The sequence below is a fragment of the Trichechus manatus genome, unplaced genomic scaffold (genome assembly GCF_000243295.1).
Source record: "Trichechus manatus latirostris isolate Lorelei unplaced genomic scaffold, TriManLat1.0 scaffold00005, whole genome shotgun sequence".
In the NCBI taxonomy this organism is placed as follows: domain Eukaryota; kingdom Metazoa; phylum Chordata; class Mammalia; order Sirenia; family Trichechidae; genus Trichechus; species Trichechus manatus.
Genome location: NW_004443941.1, coordinates 26,464,287 through 26,476,695, shown reverse-complemented (window position 1 = coordinate 26,476,695; position 12,409 = coordinate 26,464,287).

Below are 12,409 nucleotides of genomic sequence, written 5' to 3'. Positions count from 1 at the left end.
GGACCATCATGACCCATAGGATTTTCACTGGCTGATTTTTGGAAGTAGTTCCCCTTAATCTGGAAGCTCTGCTGAAACCTATTCAGCATCATAGTAACACATAAGCCTCCATTGACAGACGGGTGTTAGCTGCGCATGAGGTGCATTGGCTGGGAATCAAACCAGGGTCTCCTGTATGGAAGGCAAGAATTCTACCACTGAACCACCATTGTCTCATTGTACCTTATGGGACACACATTTGAAAGGCCAAGGAGTCCTGGGATTTGTAGGGGTGGAGGTAGATACTGTCCTGTCAGCTACTTCTTCCTGCTGGGCCTGGGGAGGGGATGGGCTAGGGTGGAGACAGCAAAGGGGCACTAGAGACTGTTTGCTAGTTAACAGTATTTTCTTATAGTTTTGCTTAGAGTCACAGAAAACAGTATGTCACATGGCTCTTGTACTCAGAAGGCTGGAGGTGAGACTTCACTGGCCCTGAATTCCACTGATGCCTTTTTATGGAGAAAAGAGTTGCTATCTGTCCCTTGAACAGCTAAGTGTCTTGGTGTGTTGGGCCCAGACTTTACCCTTGAAATCTGAATGACTCCTCCCCAGTTTCTCCTTTGCGCTGTGTGTACAGGATGAGCTTTCAGAGTTGTTTTGAGTACTTACCACTAGGAGGTGCACAAGATTCAAGTAAGTTAGAAAGAACGGTTGGTGATTTTTGTTCCAGATTTATCTGAGCTTTGCAGGTTTCTTTTGTTCTAAATCGATTAGAGAATCAAGGGCAAAATGACAGTTTCCCAGATCCCATTATCTCCCATAAGTGAAAAAGATGGTTTGCCCTTAGTTTCACTTAACAAAGTGGATGGAAGAAAATGACAAACCGGACTGCCTGTGATAAGGATAATAATACGAGTACCATTTGATTCCTTTCAGGGAGCCCTCATGGATACGGCTTCGCTACTCTGGTGAGGATGGTGATGGTAGAGGATGCAAATGCTTAACATTTACTGGGTTTTTACTTTGTGCCAGGCACCATGCTACCCACTTACAGTCACAGTTAATTCCCACATACATTGTCTCAATTCATTGACGCACAATGTTATTACCACCCATCTTCCTCCCATTTTGCAGATGAAGAAGCAGAAGCATAGAGAGGTCAAGGGACTTACTTATCCAAGGTTATTTGCCTGTTGTTGTTAGCGGCTGTCGAGTTTCCCCGACTCACGGAGACTCCATGCACAAAAGAATAAAACACTGCCTGGTCCCTGTGCATCCATCCCTATGTCAGTTGAGGACTGGACTGTTGTGATCCAGAGAGTATTTATAGTCTTATTTTCAGAAGTAGATTGCCAGGCCTTTCTTTCTAGTCAATCTTAGTCTGGAAGTTCTGCTGAAACCTATTTGGAGTCACAGCAACAAGCAAACCATCACTGACAGGTGGCTGTGCATGAGGTGCGTTAGCCAAGAATTAAACCCAGGTCTCCTACATGGAAAGCAAAAATTCTACTACTGAACCATCAAAGCCTCATTACCAGCCTAGTACGTGGTATTTAAATTCAAGGCATCTGACCTCAGAGCTGGATGCTTAACCTTTTAACTATACTGCCTTCTGGTTATTATCCCAGCGTGACAGATGAAGATGCTGGGTCAGGTAGGTTAAGAGACTTGCCCCAGGTCCCAGCTGGCTAGGGAAGGAATCTGGACTTGGTGTTCCTCCTCCTGGTCTAAAGCATTTCCCTTCTTTATCCTACAGGCTCAGCATCTGCAAAAGGCCACAAGGAAGCAAGAGGAAAATGTGGGGCTCATAGGTGGTGCTGAGTGGAGGAGATTTCAACACAGAGGCAATGACCAAAATCTTCTAGGTGGCAAGTTCAGCTACCACTGGGCCCTGTGGCTGTGGCCACCTCGTTTCCCACTTGGGTCATGAGATAACTGGAGATTGCCTGTGTTTTGGGTGCTGCGTAAGACAAGTGGAGGGTGGTTGGGGCAGCTTGAACAAAAAGACTGACTCTCTTTGAGGCATCCTGGCTTTGAACTGGCTGTGCTTCTCTGTCAATAGTGGGTGGCAGCAGTCTCTTCCTAGATGGGACAGATGCTTTGAGGGCACCATGGGTCATTTCTGTCATCTTTGATTAGTTCTGTCCATGCTGGTGTTGTAATACAAAGCTGAATGACCTTATCTTCTTATTCTTGTGCTGGTATGGATTTTCTTTCCCTCTGTTCAGGCTTCTATACCCTAGCTGCTTGTCTTCAAGAGAGAGGCAATCTTTATGTTTATTTATACCTTCCCATCATCTTTGTCATTATGGACAGCTGCCTTTGCTTCACCCTCACAGTGATCCAGGATTTCAAAGCTTGTCTGGGCAGTGGCAGCCTCCTCTAGTGTGGATTAGACACTGTCTCTAGGACTCCCTTTCTGCAATACAAATCAAAATACCAAACCAGTTGCTGTCAAGTTGACTCTGACTCTTGGCGACCGCATATGTGTCAGAATAGCACTGTGCTCCATAGGGTTTTTAATGGCTGAACTTTTGGCAGTAGGTTGCCAGACCTTTCTTCCAAGGTGCCTCTGCACGGACTTGAACAGCCACCCTTTCAGTTGGCAGTCGAGGGGTTTAACCGTTTGCACTACCCAGGGACTCCATATCTGTCATACACAGTGCTGAAATCTAGGGAGTGATAGCACGTTTACCTGACCAGGAGGGGGTGAGGGGCCAGACCAACCAGTTGAAATTCTCTGAAATTGAAGATGAAATGGGTGCACTCTGATATAGATGAGAGGGTTTTTGTGTGTGTGTGTGGTGGGGAGCCTTCCCAGTACTTCTTCCCAGAAGAAATGCTGTAAATGGTTTGAATGGGAAAATAGGCTCTAAATATTCTTCCTTTTTTTTTCCCTAGTAGGTTTGTAGGCACACAGATGTGTGTTCTAGTCACAGCCAAAAGCTTTGGTGATACCTTCTTGAACCTAGGATAAATGTATATATATATATATATACGCATACCTTGGAGATATCATGGGTTTACTTCCAGACCACTGCTAAAGCGAATATCGCAATAAGGCGAGTCACACAAAGTTTTTGGTTTCCTTGTGCATATAAAAGTTATGTTTATACTATACTGTAGTCTATTAAGTGTGCAATAGCATTATGTCTAAAAGAACAATGTATATACCTTAATTAAAAATACTTTACTGCTAAAAAATGCTAACCATCATCTAAGCTTTCAGCAAGTCATAATCTTTTTGCTGGTGGAGGGTCTTGCCTCAATGTTGATAGCTGCTGACTGATCAGGGTGGTGGTTGTTGATGGTTGGGGTGGCTGTGGCAATATCTTAAAATAAGACAACAATGAAGTTTGCTGCATCAGTCAACTCTTCCTATCACAAAAGATTTCTCTGTGGCATATGATGCTGTTTGATAGTATTTTACCCGCAGTAGAACTTCTTTCAAAATTGGAATCAGTCCTCTCAAAACCTGCTGTTGCTTTATCAACTAAGTTTATGTAATATTCTAAATCTTTTGTTGTAATTTCAACAACGTTCATAGCATCTTCACCAGGAGTAGATTCTATCTCAAGAAACCACTTTCTTTGCTCATCCATAAGAAGCAACTCCTCATCTGTTAAAGTTTTATCATGAGATTATAGCAATTCAGTCACATCTTCAGGCTCCACTTCTAATTCTAGTTCTCTTGCTATGTCTACCACATCTATAGTTACTTCCTCTATTGAAGTCTTGAACTCCTCAAAATCATCCATGAGGGTTGGAATTAACTTCATCCAAACTCCTGTTAATGTTAATATTTTGACCTCTTCCCATGAATCACAAATGTTCTTAATGGCGTCTAGAATGGTGAATCCTTTCCAGAAGATTTTCAATCTACTTTGCCCAGATCCATCAGAGGAATCACTATCTATGGTAGCTATAGACTTACAAAATGCATTTCTTAAATAATAAGACTTGAAAGTCAAAATTATTCCTTGATTCATACACAGAATGGATATTGTGTTAGAAGACTTGAAAACAACATTAATCTCCTTGTACTTCTCCATTAGAGCTCTTGGGTAACTAGGTGCATTGTCAATGAGCAGTAATATTTTGAAAGGAATCTTTTTTTCTAAGCAGTAGGTCTCAACAGTGGGCTTAAAGTATTCAGTAAACCATGTCGTAAACAGATATGCTGTCATCCAGGCTTTGTTGTTCCATTATAGAGCACAGGCAGAGTAGGCTTAGCATAATTCTTAAGGACTCCAGGATTTTCCGAATGGTAAATGAGCATTGGCTTCAACTTAAAGTCACCAGCTGCATTAGTCCCTAACAAGAGAGTCAGCCTGTCCTTTGAAGCTTTGAAGCTAGGCACTGACTTCTCCTCTCTAGCTAAGAAAGTCCTAGATGGCATCTTCTTCCAATATAAGGCTGTTTCATCTACACTGAAAATATGTTGTTTAGTGTAGCGACCTTCTTCATTTATCTTAGCTAGATCTTCTGGATAACTTGCTGCAGCGTGCTTCTGCATCAGCACTTGCTGTTTCACCTTGCACTTTTATGTTATGGAGATGGCTTCTTTCCTTAAACCTCATGAATCAACCTCTGCTAGCTTCACACTCTTCTTCTGCAGCTTCCTCAGCTCTCTCAGCGTTTACAGAATTGAAGATAGTTAGGACCTTGCTCTGGCTTAAGGAAATGTTGGGCTGGTTTGATCTTCTATCCAGACCACTAAAACTTTCTCTGTATCAGCAATAAGGCTGTTTCGCTTTCTTATCATTTATATATTCACTGGAGGAGCACTTTTAATTTCCTTCAAGAACTTTTCCTTTGCATCCACAACTTGGCTAACTGAGGCCTAGGTTTCTGCCTATCTCAGCTTTTGACATGCCTTCCTCACTAAGCTTAATCATTTCTAGCTTTTGATTTAAAATGAGAGAGGTGTGACTCTTCCTTTCACTTGAATACTTGCAGGCCATTGTATGGTTATTAACTGGCCTAATTTCATTATTGTCGTGTCTCAGGGAGTAGGGAGGCCTGAGGAGAGGGAGAAAGACTTGTGGGGAGGGAGGTGGCATGACTGCTGGTCGGTGGAGCAGTCTGAACACACACAGCATTTATCCATTAAGTTCACCATCTTATATGGGCATGGTTCATGGCACCCCAAACAATTACAATAGTAACATCAAAGATCACTGACCATAGATCACCATAAAACATATAATAATAATGAAAATTTTGAAATATTGTGAGAATTACCAAAATGTGACACAGAGACACAAAGTGAGCACATACTGCTGGAAAAATGGCACCTATAGACTTGCTTGACTCAGGGTTGCCACAAACTTTCAATTTGTAAAAAATGCAATATCTGTGAAATATATATATATGCACACACACACATATGTATATATATATTTTGCGTATATATGTATATATAGCATAGTGGTTAAGAGCTAGGCTGCTAACCAAAAGGTCGGCAGTTGGTTTGAATCCACCAGCCACTCCTTGGAAACCCTATGGGGCAGTTCTACCCTGGGAGTTTTGTCACAAAGCTGGAACTAGAATAGAGTTGGCTAAACTGGTATATGAACACCTCGGGGTGCCAGTGTCCTTTTCTGAAGATTAGCAATTGGGAGGAGAAGAATTTTAAGAAGTTTTAAGAATCTTATTAATTCTGCCATTTTATTTTTGGAAAAAAGTGAGAATTTCAAACTGTTGTTTTGAGTAAGACAGTGACACAAATCTTTAAAGACACAATTTATAGAATGATATTGGGTGGGTCCTTAATCTCTTGGGTTGTTATCCATGCAAAGAGGAGGACTCTTTACAAGGCCACCTAGGTGGTGTGACCCACCATAGAGCTTCTAAACTGAATCCACACAGACTACCTTCAGACTTGTGTGCTAATTGCACAGAGCTGACCATTTATAACCTGCCGGGGCTTGCTTGTATGTCTTTAGTACTCTTAAGACAAATAAATTGTCCCTGTGGGTCTAAATTTGGTCCCTGCTTTTTTTTAATTGCTGTGTACAGAGCTGGCTGCTCGCTCTTGATGCAAATATAATGGTTCAATTGTCTTCTTATGCCAGGGGCAGACTGTGGAGCATACCCTGAGCCCTGTGGGAGTCCACAGAAGGGTGGTGGCTTTTTGGCGATGTAGATGTAGCTTGTAGTAGAGACAAGTTAATGACCCTGCTTGGGGCATTCCAGAGTGCACTTAACGATAAAACTGGCCCCAAATTCTCCATCCGAGCTTGTAAATTCTATGCAGTGCAAGATGGGGTGAGAATGCAGTTAAACACGTCCTAAAGGCAGTTCAACTTATGAGGAAATGGCAAATCCCCTGTGTGATTTGAAAATACCATTTAAAAAATGGTGCCAAAAGGTTTCTTTTCTAACCCAGCTTCTATAAAGTGGAAAAACAAAACGGTAGCTTAATCTATAACTGCACTTGTCAAAACAACTGATTGAAGAGTGAAAAATTCATCACGGTGTCATGTGGATAAAGAAAATGCAGCTATCTAGTTGAATTATCTACACATATATTTGACTGAATGCAGTCAAACTGATTCATATTGATGTAGCCTAAATGTGCCATTGGCCTGAAACACATAGTCAGTAAATTGGATGTGAAAGTCTTTCATACAGCAATATGCATTCCCCAAATATCAGCTTCCTAACCTTGTGGCTCCCACAGGGACTGAGTCTCCAGTTTTGCTGAAGTTGGTGACAAAACTGAGTGGAAGTGTTGCGAGGGGATGGGCTGTTGCTAGGAGGATATCTCTGTTCTGAGGACAGACTCCGGAGGTGTTAATAAACATGAGTGACAGGGATATTGAGAAGAATGGAAATGTCACCTTCTGATGACAGCAGTACCACTAACCCCTTGTACTGATCTGCCTTTCCTTCTATGCCTAGAGCAGCTTCCAGATGTCCCCTCATTAACTAATTCGTTAAGCTAATTAAGGAGGGTCTGGGAAGGAAGGAAGGTGGGGGCCAAAGCTCTTGGTATTCATTTCCTTTTCCTTTCCTTCTGGTCTGATGAGGACAGGAATGATGGTAAGTGGTCAGGGAGAACCCAGCACAAGGCAGAGTGAGAAAGGCAATGTCTGTCACCCTCCCTTGTGGATTCTTCCCTCTGTTAGACTTGTGCAAAAGCAAGTCTAGGCTGGCTGACTCCGGAATACCAATGGGATGAGCTGTAGAGAATAGAATCACTTTGAGTGGGGGGAGGGATGGATTTCCTGAGTGGTGCAAATGGTTAATGTGCTCAGCTGCTAACCAAAAGGCCTGGTGACCTACTTATGAAAAACTAGCCATTGAAAACCCTATGGAGCACAGTTATACTCTGACACACTTGTGGTGGCCATGAGTCAGAATGGACTAGATGGCAACTGTTGAGACAATAAATAGTATAGGTTGGGCCAGGGAAGTTATGTGTTAAATGTGCATGTGCGGACCCAATTGTTTATAATGTGGGAAGAGATTGCTTTGAGAACATAGACTGCAACGTGAAGCTAGGAAGGGGATAGGCAAAGGCATTAATGATGGAGCAGGGTGGGGCCTTCAAATCAAACGGAAGCCAGGACAGTAAATAGGGAGATCCATGGAAAGAATGGACAAAAAAGAGGTGAGAGAAGAATGTTGTGAGGGAGCTAAGCAAATAACACTACTGCTAGCACTAACAAGTGAAGCCTTTAGTTGAGTTGAGGACAAAAGGAAGGAGAGAAATTTCACAATGCATGGAAGAGAGAGAACAGAACCGACCTTTAAAGTCAAGAGTGAACACTTAGCAAGTAAGAATTTCCTCAGGGTAAAGGAAGGTGGCGGACATAGTCACAGTGTCAATGCACCCAGAGAAGGGAACTTGGATGATCTTCCTTGGGCTCCAGACCTTAGGAGAAGACTAAAGGGTAGCTGGGGGAAGATCTGATTAATAACAACAATGATGCTAAGAACCATCATTATTAAGCACTTAGTGCAGGCATTGTGCTAAGTAATGTCTTTACAGACATTTACTCTTCATAACAACACACTACATGGACACTACTTATCCCCACTTCTGGGCTGAAGAAGCTGAGGCTCAGGGAGGTTAGGTAACTTGTCCAGGATCACTCAGCTCCTAAAGTGCCAGGGTTTGGAACCAAGATGGCTAATGCCAAGGGTGGCTCTTAACCATTGTACTTTATTCCCGGGTGTAACTCTGGATAGTTTTTTGCTTCAGAAGCAGTACTTCAAAACTCTAATTAAGAGGATAAACTATCATGGAACTCTACTTTTAATATCTTGCCTCTGTAATTAGTTTCTGGGTGGCACAAATGTTTAAGGGCTTGACTACTAGCTGAAAGGCTGGTGGTTCAAACCCACCCAGGGTGCCTTGGACGTTAGGTCTGACGATCTGCTTCTGAAAGGTCACAGCCTTGAAAACCCTATGGAGCAGTTCTACTTTGCATATATGGGGTCGCCATGAGTCAGAGTCAACTCAATAGCAACTAACAACAACAACAAATTAGTTTCTAACACACAATACACCCCCTTGCTCTACAGAAAACTTCAGTTGTCCGATGACGTTTGTTTGCTGTACTGAAGAGAAACACAGAGGCTGAGCTATACTGTCAGAGAAGACCCTGATGAGAAAAAGAGAACGGCACAACTTTTTAAAATTTTCTTGACATAAAATTATTGTTGTTAGCAGCTGAGAGGTCAGCTCCCAACTCATGACGATCCCATGCACAATGGAACTAAATGATCCTTGGTCCTGTGCCACCCCCATGATCAGGTGAAGATGAGACCATTGTGACTCATAGGGTTTTCATTGGCTGATTTTCAGAAGTAGATCACCAGGCCTTTCTTCCTAGTTCGTCTTAGTCTAGAAGTTCTGCTGAAACCTGTTGAGCATCATAGCAACACTCAAGCCTCCACTGATAGATGAGTGGTGGCTGCGTATGAGGTGCGTTGGTCAGGAACTGAACCCAGGTCTTCAGTATGAAGGATGATAATTCTACCACTGAACCATCAATGCCCCAAACACAAAATTAATCTCTGATATTGTAGCTAATTTAGAAATGATAAGTACAAAGAAAATGTACATGCATATGAGAATAGAAATCCCACTGAGAGACTATGTGCAGTGTAGGGTAGTGCAACAGATTTACTGAGCAATGCCATGTACCAGGCAGTGGACTGTGTGCTGGAAAAGGAAAGATACACCAGACTCAGTCCCTGTTCTAAAGGAGAGCTTGATCATGACAAATGGAAAAACAACAGTGTCGCTTTGTGTGATAAATGAACCTGAAAAGCTCTGTTTAATACACATATCCCATCCAGATCACACCACCTTTGACTCTAGAGAATTCACAGGCACTTTGTATTTCATTTGCTAAGTTGTCAGCACTAGCCTACATCCTACAGGTGTTTACCCACTGTGTGAATATGGCCCATACAAGCAAGTCAAAGCTGCCTGAAAAACCAAAGCCATTCACATACCCAGCATCACGCAAAGCTCACACCACATTCTTGGCTGCCTCTGGCCTTAGTGAGACATTGAGAAGGAAGCTACTCAAACATCAATGGATTCAACCTAAGTAACTCTGGCTCCAGAGTCCTTGCTCTGTACCAGATGTGACGATGACAGGCTGAGCCCCTAGGGAACCAGCAGGACTTGGCTCAGCCAGCTGTGGAATTCCGAGACGCGCTGGGCTTGACTCCTACAAACTGACTTTTAACACAGGCTGAAAAGAATTGCCATCCACCCATGGTGATTCAGGGAGCAGTGTACTTCAGAGACTTGGTAGTGTAATCGTAACCTTTTCATTCAGAGTTTGCAGTGACCACCAACTGGGAAGGTCAGCTATGTGCAAACTACAATAATGCAATAATGCACCCAGCTGCCAATCACATGTATGTCTAAGCAAGAGGATACTTAAATGTAGATTGGGCATTCATTATTGTTATCAGAGACTTCATGGTTACTAACTCATTCAACTTGTTACCTACAACTTGAAAGCATGCTACTCATCTTAAGTAATTCACTGGTTCAATCATTTAGCAAATATTATTATGTATCAGCTGTCTTAGTTAGCTAGTGGTGCTATAACAGAAATATCACAAGTGGATGGCTTTAACAAACGGAAATGTATTCTCTCACAGTTTAGGAGGTTAGAAGTCTGAATTCAGGACGCCAAGGGTGAGGTTGCAATTTTCAGCATGGAGTCGCCTAATGGAGGCGATTGCATGAATCGTGTGGTTATTTGGGAAGAGCACCCAGGCAGTGGGGAAAGTAAAGTGTAAAGGTTCTGAGGCAGGGCGCATTTAGCAAGTACGAGAAACATCCAGAGGGTACTACATAGGGATAGAGTGAGTGAGAGGAGAGTGAGGAGGGAGAGGAGGTCAGGGAGGTGATGCAAGGCCAGATTGGCCTTGACTTAGGCTTAGGGAACACTGAGTTTAAAGGTGATGGAAAATTCGGGAATGGTTAAAGGTAATGGCTGAACAACGTGATGAACATAATTAATGTCACTGAACTGTTCATGTGAAGATTGTAGAAATGGCAAATGTTTTGTTACCTATATATTTACCACAATTAAAAACAAAATGACCTTGGTTTTTCCTATGAGGGAGAAAGGGAGTCATTGTAAGGTTTGGACAGGGGAATGCCATGATCTAACTTTTGTTTTAAGAGCATTATTCTGGCTGCTCTGCTGAGAAAAGACTAGAAGCACTAGGGTAGAAGCAAGGAGATCAATTAGAGACTATTGCAACAACCCAGGTGACGATGATGGTGGCTTGGACCAGAGAGGTAGCAGTGGAGGTAGTGGTGACAAGTTGTTGGATGTTGGATACATTTTGAAAGTAGCACCAACAGGATTTCATGAGAGATAGGATGTAGAGTTTTAGAGAAAGACAGGAGCCAAGCATCTGAGCTACAGAAATGAAAAAATTGTATTACCTGAGATGGAGGAAGAATGGGCAGGGCAGGTTTGAGGGTGAATATCAGAGGTTCAGCCTAGGACATGTAAATTTGAGATGACTATTAGGTATCCAAGTGGAGATGGCTGTTTTATACAAGTCTAGAGTTCAGGGGAGATGTCTGCGCTAGAGATAAGCTGCACTTTGCCATGGATAGGTGGTATTTACAGCCAGAAGCCTCACCCATGGGGTGAGTGTAAACAGAGAGAAGAGACTAGAGCAGAGTTCTGGAGGTTCTCTCTTCACTCCAGTCAATGGAGGCACGTGAGTGTGGAGGGGTCATTCTACAGTTGTGTAATTGTTCCACAGGAATAAGAATGTATTCAGCTTTACCACCTACTTGAAAGAAGAGTTATTTCAGTACAGAATGTCAGAGTTGGCTAGCACCTTAGGGATCATTTCAAGTAGAACCACGTTATTTTAGAGAAGGGGAGTGAGTTGCTGCATGCAGATAAGCTCTTTGGTGGCTCCTAGCTGTAGAGGTGAAGTGTGTTTTTCTGTGTATGTGTGTCTCTGTGTGATATGTGTGTATGTGAATTGTAGTTTATATATGTGTGTGGGATATGTGTGTGTGTGGTATATGTGTGTGGTGTATGTGGAATGTGTGTGGCGTGTGGTATCTACATGGTGCGTAATCGTGTGTGACGTATGTGTGTGAGTTGTGGTATGTGTAGTATTTATGTGGTATGTACGCATGTGGTTTACGTGTGGGTTGTGGTGTGTGTGGCAGGGTAGGGGGAAGATAGAAAGAGAATAAATTATGGTAGAGATGCGGGCACGTTTCATATATTGGGTGACTTCTCCCATGCCCAGAGCCACAGGATCTGTGAAATGGAGATTAACAGCATGGGGTGTGAAAACAAAACAGCTTCCAATCCTGCCTCTGCCATTTACTAGCTGTGAGACCTTGGGCAACTCATGTAACCTTGAGCCTGAGTTTCTGAGAAGGGTTGCTGGGAAGGTTAAATGAGATAATATATGTAAAAGACATAGCACAGAGCCTGGTGCATTATACATGATAAACTAATGGTGGAAACCATTAAGGTTCCAGCCACCAAGAGACTGGGCTGCATCCTGATCTTCAGTTGGCATGCACCAGTATAGAAGTACTAGTTACTGAGGGCTGGCACCCATTTGGACTGGTCGATTCTCATGCTGTACCAATTGTTAAATATTCTGTTATTGTTGTGTACCGTCGAGTCGATTCTGACTCATAGTGACCCTATAGGGCAGAGCGGAACTACCCCATAGGGTTTCCTAGGCTGAAACCTCTACAGGAACAAATCTCCAGGTCTTTTCTCCCACAGAGAGGCTGGTGGGTTCCAACCCACCTTTTGGTTAGCAGCTGAGCGCTTAACCACTGCGCCACTAGAACTCCTTAACTATTCTATCACTTCTGATTTGAGGCAGTAGCTAAGAAGACTCCCAGCTCCCACCAGGCCAGGTCATAAGGGCTGAAAGCCCAGGCAACTGC